At 38.5% G+C, this 12,757-nt stretch overlaps 1 protein-coding gene across 4 annotated transcripts in view; it reads left to right on the forward strand.

Moving 5' to 3' along the window:
* The first annotated feature begins 3,789 nt into the window (after positions 1-3,789).
* Positions 3,790-12,757, forward strand: part of SLC7A2 (solute carrier family 7 member 2) — a 63,453-nt gene continuing 54,485 nt past the window's right edge. The window contains exon 1 of one of the 4 annotated variants that reach the window (XM_081269209.1): positions 3,790-3,946. The gene's annotated coding sequence lies outside the window, so the exon portion shown is untranslated. Of the gene's footprint in view, positions 3,947-7,254; positions 7,375-12,757 lie in introns of those variants that run through there. The other 3 variants (XM_081269208.1, XM_081269206.1, XM_081269207.1) reach the window with 3 other exon arrangements.

Below are 12,757 nucleotides of genomic sequence, written 5' to 3' on the forward strand. Positions count from 1 at the left end.
GGAAGGTGAATTTACAGAAATCAAGGGTTATTTCTGTGTTAAAGAGCAAATGGAGTAATAGTAGCAGAAGTGTGTAGTTGGGGGAATATAAAAAAAGTAAAAGAAAGAGTAAACAATAATTCTAAGGCATTAAGCCTGAAGTGTCAGGAGTGTTGGGAAAAGTATAAACGGCAGCCGTACCCCAGAGAAAAAACCCCAACATGGCACCTAAGGACTTCTTCTTCCTACCTTCTTCTTCTCTGCAGTGGCCCGAAAAGTTCCCGCCCTTGTGAACTCTCCAGCCAGCGCCAATTTCAAATCTCGCTGGCGGGAACCTTAGCCCCAATGAGAGCTAATTCCTGGGCGCGGGAGCTGATATCTGGAAGAACTTGCCAATAAACGGGCGGCCTGCCATTTATCTAAGCCCTACCATCTCCCCTTTAGTTCTATATAAGCACACAGCTTTTTGCAATAAAATTGGAATTCTCCCGGCGAAGTGTCTTTGCATGGGGAATTCTTTCAAGGAGAATAGGAAGAAAGAAGGAAACAGGAGGAAGATAGCATAAGTAAGTAAGGACCTTGTTTTAGCCATCTAGTTTTTGCAAGTTTATCTCATCAGAGACACAATTTGGAGCAAAGGTGAGACATGAGGCCTGATAAGGCAACTTTGGGGATCCATGCCATCAAGTTGGTTGAGCCTTAGGAATGGATCTCAGCTAAGATTGTGAAGGTTGATTGTTGAGGGCCACAGCCGAGTTGGGATGACTCATGGCATTTTTGCCAGAAGTAGTGGTTGAGAGGTGACGCTAGCGAGCCATTAAGATGATGACTTTTGAATTCTGGCGCAGTTCCCGTGGAGTTCAGAAATAAAGTTTGTTCCTGCTTCAGTGGCTCCTGATTTGTGCCCAGCCAGACTGCGGCAGTTGATGGAGATAAGCATGATTCAAGAACATAACCTTAAGAAGGCCATAATTAGCAAGCAGAACAAAAAGTTATCAAGATGATAGGAGGAAAACTAGGATATCATGGAAGCCAAGGTGGGAGGCAATTTCAAGACAGAAAAGAACAGAAAGCAAGAGAGAATATGAGGTTCCTGAAAACTAAGAACAGTCTACTGGACATAGTTAGGAAGACATCTTTGGAGCAATTAGGACATTTGTCAAAGCTGAAGGACAAAAGAGAATGTCCATTAGTTGAGCTCTTTTCTAAAATCCCAGTTTTTAGTCCTTAGAATCACAGGCTAACTGAAGATGTTTGGATGGAGAAAGTTAACTTTTTGTTTTTCCCAGCAGATACAATCCCAGCAGGAATTCTGGCAGAAGGAAACAGAACCCAGCACAGTGCTGGTCGAATTCTGGGCGATTCTTGATTAATGGCCAAAGTAAAGAAAACCCAGCAAGAAGCCAAGTGACAGGATGCAGGGAAATGTGTAAGGGAAGCAGTGTAGGACTGAAAACCATTGCAAAACCATTATTTGGTCTTAGTTAAAAGAGAAACAGAAAAACATGAATTTAAAAGATAACTTGTCATCACAAGGACTTCTCGTACTCATTTTCAATCATTTATTCAACATTTCATTGCTTACCTTAAGGGATGGGCAAATGTGGAATGTGACCAATGGAAAGTCACCTTTACAAGTTTGAGATCAATATCCAGTGGTCTAATCATTTGGAGAAAATTGGAGGATTTTAGCTTGAAGATTATAAAGTCACAAAGCAGAACTAATAATAATCAACTCATTCAGCCTTATTGATAGTTAAAGCAATCCTTTGTCGTTGTGGACTTAAGATTTAGTTTGGGTTGTATTTGGCAAGTGTGGGAGGACAGGGTGTGGAATATATTCAACTACAACAGTCCATTGGAATTCCCTGCAATTTCATAAACTTTTTAGGAGTTAAGGTTTGTTTGTGAAATCCTCAGAAGGCAACAATCTTGGTTACTCCTGAATATGACTAAGGTGGATTTTCTGTTTCATTCCTAAGAAAGAAACTTGGCAGATTTAAAAAAATAAAATGTTCAACTTATTTCAAATATTTCACTTCTAAAATTTTTATTTCACTTTCTCTTATCTCCAACAGTACATGTTAGAGCTCATACTAGATCTGTGGTCATCTTATTCTTTCTTCATCTACACAAAGTTTAAAAGCTGAGAAATTATCAAAGATGTAATGCAAGATTTGGGATTAATCAATAATTTCAAATATATTAAGACTAGTGGGTCAAAGTACTCCTATTGGAAACTTGTTAGAAAGAACTTGCTCATTTTTGTTAAAAGATGAAATGGTTTTTATTATTTACACATGGACACACTGTGTTTTTGTCCCAGGAAGTATCAAAATCAGATGGGCAGAATAAACTCTAGGATTGGTATTCTGACAAAATCAGCAGTTTCTAAAAGTTGAATACATTTGTTTATCCCAAATCATTGTGCTGCAAACTAATCACAGGGTATTTAAATAAAAATATATAGGGAAAGTGTCTTATATTTTAAAACAGAAATTTCTTTTTTTTTTTTAAATCAAGTGAAAATTTTTAGATTAGATCCTTTCCCTTGAAAATTAGATGAAACATCTTGAGTTTTTTAGTTTTCACTCCTTTGTGCAATATCTACTAGGGATTTCATTGGAATAGGAATTTGGTGTCAGGGTCCATACCTATAATTTTTCTAATGTTATTAGTGATCATTTGCATAAAGAATCTATTTTATACCTTGAAAATAATTTTACATTAGTAGAGTCTTCATCACGTAGGATATTTACTTGAACATATAATTCCCTAATAATCACAGTGTCCTTTAGGCCTGGAATTCCTTAATGGAATCCATGGATGACTAAGGGGTAATGAACTATGAAGGCAGTAATTGAGATTTCGTGCATGTACCATTTTCTTGAGGTGAAGTCCCCCCTCCACACTATTTATTAGTCTCTTGGTAAAACGTGCCTTCAAGAAAAACGGTTTAGAGCATAATATTAAAAGTATGTGTCACTGCATCAATATGAATCTTGAACTCTGTCAAAGATATTCCTAGTAGATGAATAAAGCGATATTACTATGATATTAAGGTAGAACTTTCTGCCAAACAAAAACAATAGTATAAACTTTTTGTTAAATTCTGTGCCAGTGTTTTGCTTCATTTGGATTAAAATTAACAAGAGTTTCACATTGTGACTCTAATCTTATCAGAGACTCCCAAAGTAAACAATAGCACAGTATGAGAGACCTTGATTGTGTAACTTCTGCTCTTGCTCTCTTGGAAATCGCAAATGCCATTTTCTTATAGACCCATTCCCAACAATCATGACTACCTATTCACGTTACTGGAGTTTTCAAAATACCAACTGCACACTATTTATAAGCTTTTATTTTCTTGGTGGAAGTAGTACTAATCGATAAGCATAACCATCTGGGCTTCTGTGTACCATTATATTTATTATTTTCTTATTTCCCAATGGTTCTCAGAATGAAAAGTAAACAGTGGGGGGGAAAGTCCATTTAGAAGAAACTTCGGAAATGCTCCTAAGGTTATGTCCCCCCAAAGAAATGGAGAATTTCTTCTCCCGCCAAGATCCTCCTTTCCAAGCCAGCGCCCACCCACTGTGACCCAGGCGGGTGCACGCCCACGTGTGCCAGCGCTGCTGGCCCCAGGCAATCCCATCTGAGCAGAGCTGGACGCCGCCCACCCAGAGGATTGGCCAGCCGCGTGACCGACCCGGTGGGAGGCGGGCTTGGCGAGCGGTGTCTGCAAGCGCGGGGGCGGGAGAAGGCGGTGCCTCCCCGCCCCTCGCCCCGCCCCCGGAGCGGCTACACCGAGGGACGCCCACGTGCCCAGCCCGCCTTGTGCAGCTCGGCGTCAGGCTTTCTACTCAGCGGGGACGAGCGAGGTGGCGGCCGTTCTTCCAGCCACTTCCAGCCTTGCGCAAAGACAAGCTCGCCCACCACCGCCCCCTCGGTCGGCCCTAGCGCAGCAGTAAGTTGCCGGGTCTGCGGCCGCACAGAGGGGCGGCCTGGGCGTCGGGGGCTGGCGGGGAATAAGTGTGATGGGGGCTCTCAGGCCATGTCCAGCTGCGCGCAGCTGCCCGGAGGCCGGGCTCCAGTAACTTAAGAGATCCCGGGAGCTGTGGGCTGAGGCTGCAGCTGTAGACCCTGCCAAGCTGCGCTCCGCCGTGCGCCTCTCCTAGTCTAGCCGCGTCGGGCTCTGCAGCAGCCGCGCGGGTCGCGGGAGCAGGGAGAAAGCCTGACACCCGGACTCCGTGGGGGTCACTGTTGTTCCGCGGGGGCCGGGCACCCCTTCCCGGAAAGGCAGGCCAGTCCTGTGTCTGGGACTTACGAAAGGTCCCAGAAGTCGCCTTCTGCACCTTTAGGGTTCTTGATTTAAATTTGGAACACGGCTTGGGTAGCTGGAAGCTTTTTCACCTCCGGCTGGAGACCTGGTAGGACAGGTAAAATGGCCCCTTCACGGTGTTGAAATTGGCATTTTAAAGTAAATGGATGTAGTTTTAAACGTGTTTGAGATAGGATGTATCTTTTTAAGTTCATTTTGTGAAGCCTTCAGCATTGAACTGGAAATTCACATCGTGAGGCATTAGAAATCATTGCTAAGCCCGTCACCCCAAAACGCCGGTTCAACTTGAGAATATTAAACCTTCAATTTTCACATATATTCCCATCTATGGAATAAGGTAATCAGAAATGGTACCGTGTAGCTGTATCAAAGAAATACATTTAGCAAAAGTCACAAAGTCATACAAGGCTTTGGAAGAGGAAACTACCTAGATTTCAAGAGTAAAAAAGTTCATTCTATTCAAACTTGAAAACACTTATGCAAAACTTTAGAAGAGGATTTTAGGTGACTCATTTCGGACTGATAAGATTGACCTAGATGTTTGAACAGGAAATATCTTCAGATCTTACTGAAACAGAACTACCTGAATCTAGGGACTGGACTATGAAGTGTATGTGGTCTCCGGCCTGTTCATTCTTGCCTGAGCCTGTATTTTAAAACTTTTTTTTCCCCCTTTTTCCTCCCTCAGTACTACTAATAATTATCTTCTCAGGAAAGAAACGTTTTGTGTTTGTTGTCTTTTTCAAACATATACAGGATAAAACCATTCTATGTTCTATACTTCCTTATGGTTACTTTGGGATATTAAATCCTTTTTCCTTCTAACTCACAGAAGATTGACATGAAATGGTGTCTTAGCGCAGAATGTGAACCATTTTTCCTCCCTTTACTAAAATGTTGTTAGTTGGCTACTCCAGGGTGACTCCGGGAGGCCATGTCATATATAAACATATATATTGATTTTTCAAGTTTCCTGCCTTGATTTGTAAATGTCATTTGCCTTAATCCGTTTTAATCTTTTAAGGTATGGCAGGCCTTGGAGACCAGACTAAAACTTTGTGGTATCTGCAGAGATTCTGTTTGCAGAGTCCTTGACTTCTTTAGCATATCAGCATTGCTTGATTCCAGAGTCTTCAGTCATTGTCATTGGAGTTAGAGTTAGGAGACTGTAAAAGGAGACTAGAAACTGGGAGGAGAGACATGGTAGCTGTGGGCATTTGAGAAATCTGAGCATACTCTGGAGTTTTTCATCTTATAGTTATATGTATTTTTGCCACTTGAACACACGTGTCTGAAGAGTTTTAAAGTTAATGTTTCTTTTCTATCACTACACATGTGCTCACCTTTGCAGAATAACAGTGCCTGGTCCCTGTTTTCTTCTCATAGCTCATTTTTTGTCCTGACTGTTCTGTCCAGGAATGGAACCTGCATCATCTTCTTTTTTTTTTTTTTTTTTGGTCATACTTTTTTTCAAATGGTTCTTCCCTTGTAGATTTTCTCTGATGACTTCTCTTATTTAGCCTGGTTAATGTCTTCCTTTCTGGTTTGTTATATTTGTTTGCCCCCTATCCTGTGTGTGTGTGTGTGTGTGTGTGTGTGTGTGTGTGTTGTCAGAGCCATCTGCTGGCTTTATGTTGGTACCCTTCAGTGACCAGCTTTCAAAACACAATCATGAAAACACCCTTATATTACTCTTTGCTTCACTCTTTCACCAAAATGGGTGTGAACACAAGGATTTTTGAAGACTGACTTCTTATTGCTTACCTGATGCCAAACATTTAGAATAAAAGTAAAATTTTCAGTTGAATATATTTCTGAATTTTCACATTTGGTACTATGTGCATCATTTGAATGTTTTGCAATACAACTAAATACTTAAAGTTTCTCTTAGGTGATACTACTTGATGAATGGCTTAGAAAATGTGCTTAACTTATTCTAAATCTCTGTGTAGTATTCAGATCCATATAGATATAACCTTGAAGAACAACAAAAAAAAACTAATAAATTGTTCTTTCCATTGTCCTCTACTTTAGCAACACAGTGCGTCTCATAGCACATGGTTAGTGTGTCTATGGTTGAACAAATGCCGCTATGTGAACAATAATGTGTAGCTCCAGCCTTGGAGGTATTTGATGATTATTTTCACTTTGGGGAGATTCTGTGTTGATGGAGAATTAAAAAGAGCAATTTTTTAAATTTGCTATAACTATAAAAAATATTACCACCTCTCAACAGATGACTTCAGTACTGTGTGCATCAGAAAGCAGGGGATTAATGCATTGGATCTATGAAGATATCTACAAAGATGATCATTAAAAGCACATGTGCTTAGCATTTTTGTTTGACTGCTAGTAACAAATTTATCCTGACTTCTCTTTTATTTCCTGTTATTTGCCTTTCTGGCTGTTTTAGAAGTGGTGGTGGTGGTTATGGGTATGTGGATGCCATTTTGACAAAACCAAACCAAATGGGGATTCATTTCAGGTGCCAGCTAGTCAAAACAATCTCAGCATATGATTCATCTATTAATTTTTTAAAATTTTTTATACCTTTATTTATCTATTTATTTATTTTTATGTGGTGCTGAGGACCGAACCCAGCGCCTTGCATATGCTAGGTGAGCGCTCTACTGCTGAGCCACAGCCCAGCCCTCACCTATTAATTTTTCCTGTCCAATTTAGTAAACAGAACTGGTATATGTTAGTCTATGGAAACAAGGAGTATACTGTTGTTTTTCACATGCTTATGGACTCATAAACTTCAGGTTAGTTCTGAGAACCTCTGCTGCCATTGTGGTAACCTTCTCACTGGTAAGTATAATTAGTATTGACTTAAGGAAAGGTGTGTGTAATTGTGACTATTGCTTACAAGACTGGATTTGAATGTGGATTATCTCTTCTGTCCTTATTTAGGCTTAGTTTGAATCTCTGTCTACAGAGAGATCTGTGATTCCCTGGGTTTTTTGGTGCCTATTGATTTGATACATTGTTGAAAATCTTGGTTTAACTTGACATGGAACTTTATTCATCCAAGATTGGATCATCCCGATAGGGTACGTCATGTAATGGATTTTATTTCTTACTTTTCCCTTAAAAATGAAATAAATTATGAATCTATACCTGCACATTCTAGGAAAATAAAAAAGTGCTGCTGCATGCTATAAGGCGAATGATATGAGAACATTACATGACCTTTCTTCTAGGAGTTAAAAAAAAATCACTGTTATATTCATTTTTGGAATATTTGGTGAACAATACACAACAAAGAATTTTTATGTCCCTTGTTGATTCTTACTAGTTTTTCCCACAGTTGTGGGAGAAAATTCTCTTAACCCATTCTGGCTTTATCATACATACAATTGTATTTCAAAGGCTCCCTAAACATACAGTTATATTAAATACAATGCTGTCCCCCCATCAAAGCTCATTGCTTTTTAGGGGAGATGTAGTGATCACAGAGTATAGAGCTTGGGGTTTCTATGGAGACCAAACAAGGCTGTGATCCGGACACCTTCATTTTGCACTCTACTGGTACCCATTTCAGGGGTCATATAAGCAGATTCCACTGAAAAACAGATGTTTGGTCTCCTCAGAAAGTCAAATTGTAAAGTAAAATTTAAAGCTTACTTTTTACTGATTTTACTTCTCTGTTGGCAGAAAAATGTTGTGTGAGTTGATACCTTGATCATGATAAAAAGATAAAGATTGTTTGGCTAGGGTATTTTCTTAATGGCTAGATACCTTGTTTGTGGCATCTAGCCATTATTTTGGTAAATGGTGAGTGGCAGTAGTCACTAGTGGAACTAACAGTTAATTTATATAGAACCTAAAAAAAATAATAAAAATCTCTTTGCAATTTCTGCATTATTGGCTTCCTTAATATGAACTTTGGGCAGATTTTCTGAATGCAGTAATACAGTTTCTGCTTCTTAAAAATCACAGACTTTCTAGAACTTGAAATGTGTTAGAGTGGCGGGACTGAGATATCATTTCTGTCTCACATGCAGTGTCTTATTTTATCAAAGCAAGTAGATTCTTTGTGTTATAATCCCCCTGCTCATCATTCATTCTGTATGGTTTCTAAAAGAAAGTATGCATTTAGTGGAAACAACTGAATTTGATTTTTGTGAAACTAATGTGTAAAATGTACCACTACTCCTATGCAAAAGTTATAGTATTTAGTAATTGTGTGAATAACCAAATTACTGAGTGGCATTTTGATACATTGAGATTCTATTGGAATAGGAAATAGGACTTTGTAACTTTGATTTTAAGAATATCTAAAGGAGTTTTTCATCATCAAAGTTTAGTTCATTCATCATAGATGAATGAATGTGTGTTATATGTGACTGTGGACTGGGTCTAGGGTCTGTAGAGAAACACAGAATAAGTCACTTGGTCCCTGCCTCTGGGTGTTGACAAACTATTAAAAGATCTGAGAGAAAAGGTACAGTATTCTATGAGGTTATATTTTATTTCATTATTATTTTTACTTTGTACTACTGATGATTTTACTCATGGGAACTCTACTACTGAGCTATATCCTCAATATTTTTATTTTTAAGAGAGGATCTCACAAGTAAAAAGTTGCAATCCTTCTACCTCAGCCTCCTGAATAGCTGGGATTAAGGTGTTGCTCCACTTTGCCCACTCAAGAGATTATATTTTAGATGGAAATCACAAAGACTAAAATTCCAGAACTGCAGTCAATCAAATTAAGAATGTAACGTTATATCTTAATTTCTTACTCTCATTTGAATTGTTACACTGATTTTACACAAACTCAGTGAATTTACCACCCACAAATCCTGAGGGGCTTTCAGCTTTCCCTTCTGTTATTCCTGCTGCAGCAGAAGACCCTCTGAAGACCACCCCAGAAAGCAGTCAGCATCTTCCAATCTTGGCTTTCAGCTTGGCATGGATGAAGAACTAATAAAAGGTTGATGGTGGAAGACATTCTTGTCCATTCCATGTTCTAGAGGGAAGAGTACTTTGTTAGAAAGAAACACATTCAGTTTAGTGACCTACTATTGGTTACTAGGTAAATGTGTGTGTGTGTGTGTATGTGTGTGTGTGTGTGTGTGTTTTAAGAATGTTTTCCTGTAATCTTCAATTCCTGTCAGACATAGCTCTTCTCTTGGACAGTGTAGTGATCTATGAAGAAGTGAAGGTATGTATCACTGCCTCAACTTCCAAGTTTCTAGTTCTTTAAAAAAAAAATCTTGATAATCATTCCTGAGATGGGGGCACAATGGGGAGTGGGCAAGAAATTAACTTACATTTCAGTCTACTAGGGACATTATTTAAAGGAGTGCTGGAGTGAGTCCATTTCTTCTAATTGAAAAAACATCATGAAGATTTTGTTTAATGACCCTGGAGTACTGAGAATTTCCTTCATAATTCTTGGCAACACACTGTTTTCTTGACATTGTTTGTTCATCAGTGGCCAATGAATATCTGTCGTTTTAGTTCTTGGGTTAGATACTGGGTAAGCATTCATTGTATTGTATTTATCAGTGATATATGAATAAGATTTTACATGGACTTCCCCTAAATAAATTAGTGAATAAAATTTTCAAAAATCTCTCCTTTGTGTTTTTCCTCAAGTAAAGAATATTTTTATTGAGTGAATTTTCCCCCTTTTCCTTTGGAAAGATGGCTTTTTTTCAGACATGGATTTTTATTTTTTCTCCTCCCGAAATGTACTGTTTTCACTTCAACAATGTTCTTGGTCTTTTCAAGTAAAAGGCACTTAGTAATTTTACATGGGGCCAATAGTTCAGAGGATAGTTGGAATTTATCCTAGGTATTTTTTTCTGATAAAAATTCAAATAAAAAAGTTTCCTGACAGTTTGTATCAAATTGGATATGAAATCCTCTGGGAAAATTTCATTCCCCCAAATTTAAGCTACTCTGTATAGACTTTTTGTCTGCTTTAATGATCATTTTAAATAATACAGAAGGTTGAAAACCTTATTTTTCATTAGGTGCCCTTTATTCACAATTTATAATCTTGAAGTGATATTTTTAAATGTTTATGTAATTATGATTAGCAAAGCCAATATTAATAGAATTGGTCTCCATTTGGGGATAAAATTGAGGTCATTTTGAATTGCCAGAGTAACTTGATTTACTGTTACATTTCTAAATGAATTCCTTAGAGAATCTATGTATGTTCAGAGTTATTTTCCTCCCAAATCCTCTTCTCTTTGGGTTTTTTGTACATTACAGACAAATAATATAGACAAAATTACTTTAACAGTTTTGGAGAAGTTAAAGTTCACATTCTTTTTTTTTTTTTTTTAAAGAGAGAGTGAGAGAGGGGGAGAGAGAGAGAATTTTTAATATTTATTTTTTAGTTCTCGGCGGACACAACATCTTTGTTGGTATGTGGTGCTGAGGATCGAACCCGGGCCGCACGCATGCCAGGCGAGCGGCCACCACTTGAGCCACATCCCCAGCCCTAAAGTTCACATTCTTGTTAGGTAGAATAGTTAATATTTACAACTTTGAAGTCCATGCTGTTTGAGCAATCTCTGAAATTTAACTGTAGATCTTGAAGGACTGAGTAACTGGATCAAGTGGGAAAATTAGAGATTCAGTTTGAAAATGAATGAAATAATTTTCAGCAGTCTTTTCTAATAATGTTAGAAGGAAATACATTTAGTGACCTATTAATTCAGTTTAGTACTTGAGCTAATGCAATTTCACCTGTTTTGTGTCTATAAGATAGAATCAGAAAGGAGTTCTTCCTCCTTTACCCTGATATGCTATCCATTCTGATTACATTTCTAGTCAGTGACATAAATAACAACCTCAGTTCACAGCAGCCATTCCGTATAGAAATGGCTTCCTTGATGTTTGGAGGAATATGTAGATACTTTGTGATGAAATTGTGTATCCTCCCATTCAACTCAGTTCACTTCCCCATAAAAAAAGAATGCACATACAGACATTTAGACTGCACCCCTACACCCAACAATTTTGGGTGAGATTTGTGGAAGTTCAAGATTTCCTATATATCAACCAGTGGACAGCTACTGTTTTAAGATACTAGGACAAGAACCTTGTGGTCAGAAACCATGGTAACTCCTCGGAAAAATATTGTAGGAGAATTCTCTGCAGGATGGGGACTTGGTCATGTATCCTTTCCTCTTAATGATTTAAGATGGATTTTGGATTTTGGAAGGACTGAGAGTGGCTCTGTGGTAGGTATGGCAGTGGGAGGCACTCTGAATCAAAGAGCTACACTAGTAATACTGGGGTGAGTGCTCCACAGTAGAAGCTGTTCCTGGCCTTGAAGGAACATTTTGGACTTTAATTTCCTGCATCATCATCTTTTCCTCCAAATTCTCAGACTCACAGATTTCAATATGTGCCTCTGGACCAGGAAGTAAAATAATTCTGAGGTGTAGCCACGATTATTTGGAGTATTTGTAAATGCATCCATAAACAGGAAGAAAGACAAGAATGAATAGGAATAGTCAGTATCCTCTTTCAAGTTGAAGCATCTTTAGAGAGTGATTGTGAAATCCAGTCTTGCTGCCTTGGTGGATCTTGTGGAAATCTCTGGAATTTAATAAACTCCCAGTAGAATAAAACCAAAGAGGTCATATACTAAAGAGCAAGGGAAGCATCACTGTGGGCATTGTTTTTAACGTGTAAACCCAAGGCCTTTCCTCTTCCTTGTGTTTAGTAATGTGCCGAGTTAATAATAATAAGGCAAAGTGAGGAATTTGAGAGTTGATTCTGTGCAGAAGAAGTTCTTGCTTGTTGTTAGGATTTGTAATATTTTGTTGCACCAAGGGGAAAATAAACCTTTTAAAAATGCATCACATTTAGTGGTTATGTAGGTGGAGTAGGGTTTGTGTGTGCACTATTCGTCCAGAAAATAGCACAAAACAGATTCACATGCCTTTGAGGAACAGTCGTGGGTGTTGATAAAATTCATAGTACTAGAGCTGTGAAAACTTCAAGGCTGCTGCCTGTTTTAAACTCTCTGAAACTGGAAATTTCATCTTTGAAACAAAATCACTTTTTCATTAGATGGTTGATGCATGAATAAGGCTTGGAAATAGTTTGATTTTGTAAAAATGATGAGGGACTGGGGCGTGATGGTCTAGCATGCCTAAGGTTCTGGGGTGGATCTCCAGCACTCTGGAGCATGGTATTTGGTTTTGTATTTCAAGCTGTAAGCAGTATATTTAAAACTGCCCTATGGAAACTTTCTAAAGCTTTAGAAGTGTTCATTTCTCCTTTCCTTGGCTGTGGAGAGTTTCCAAGTTCCTGGTGTTACCTATGAGCTGAGCACAATGCTACATGCATTTGGAAGAGAACTCCCAAGAATGACATTGTAGAGTTCTTCTTTTTTAAGTTAAGCTGACGTCTAGAGAGGTGTAAGTCAGCTGACGTTAGACAGTAAGAAACCAAGCGAAG

The sequence above is a fragment of the Spermophilus citellus genome, assembly GCF_964194105.1.
Source record: "Spermophilus citellus genome assembly, chromosome: 16".
NCBI lineage: Eukaryota > Metazoa > Chordata > Mammalia > Rodentia > Sciuridae > Spermophilus > Spermophilus citellus.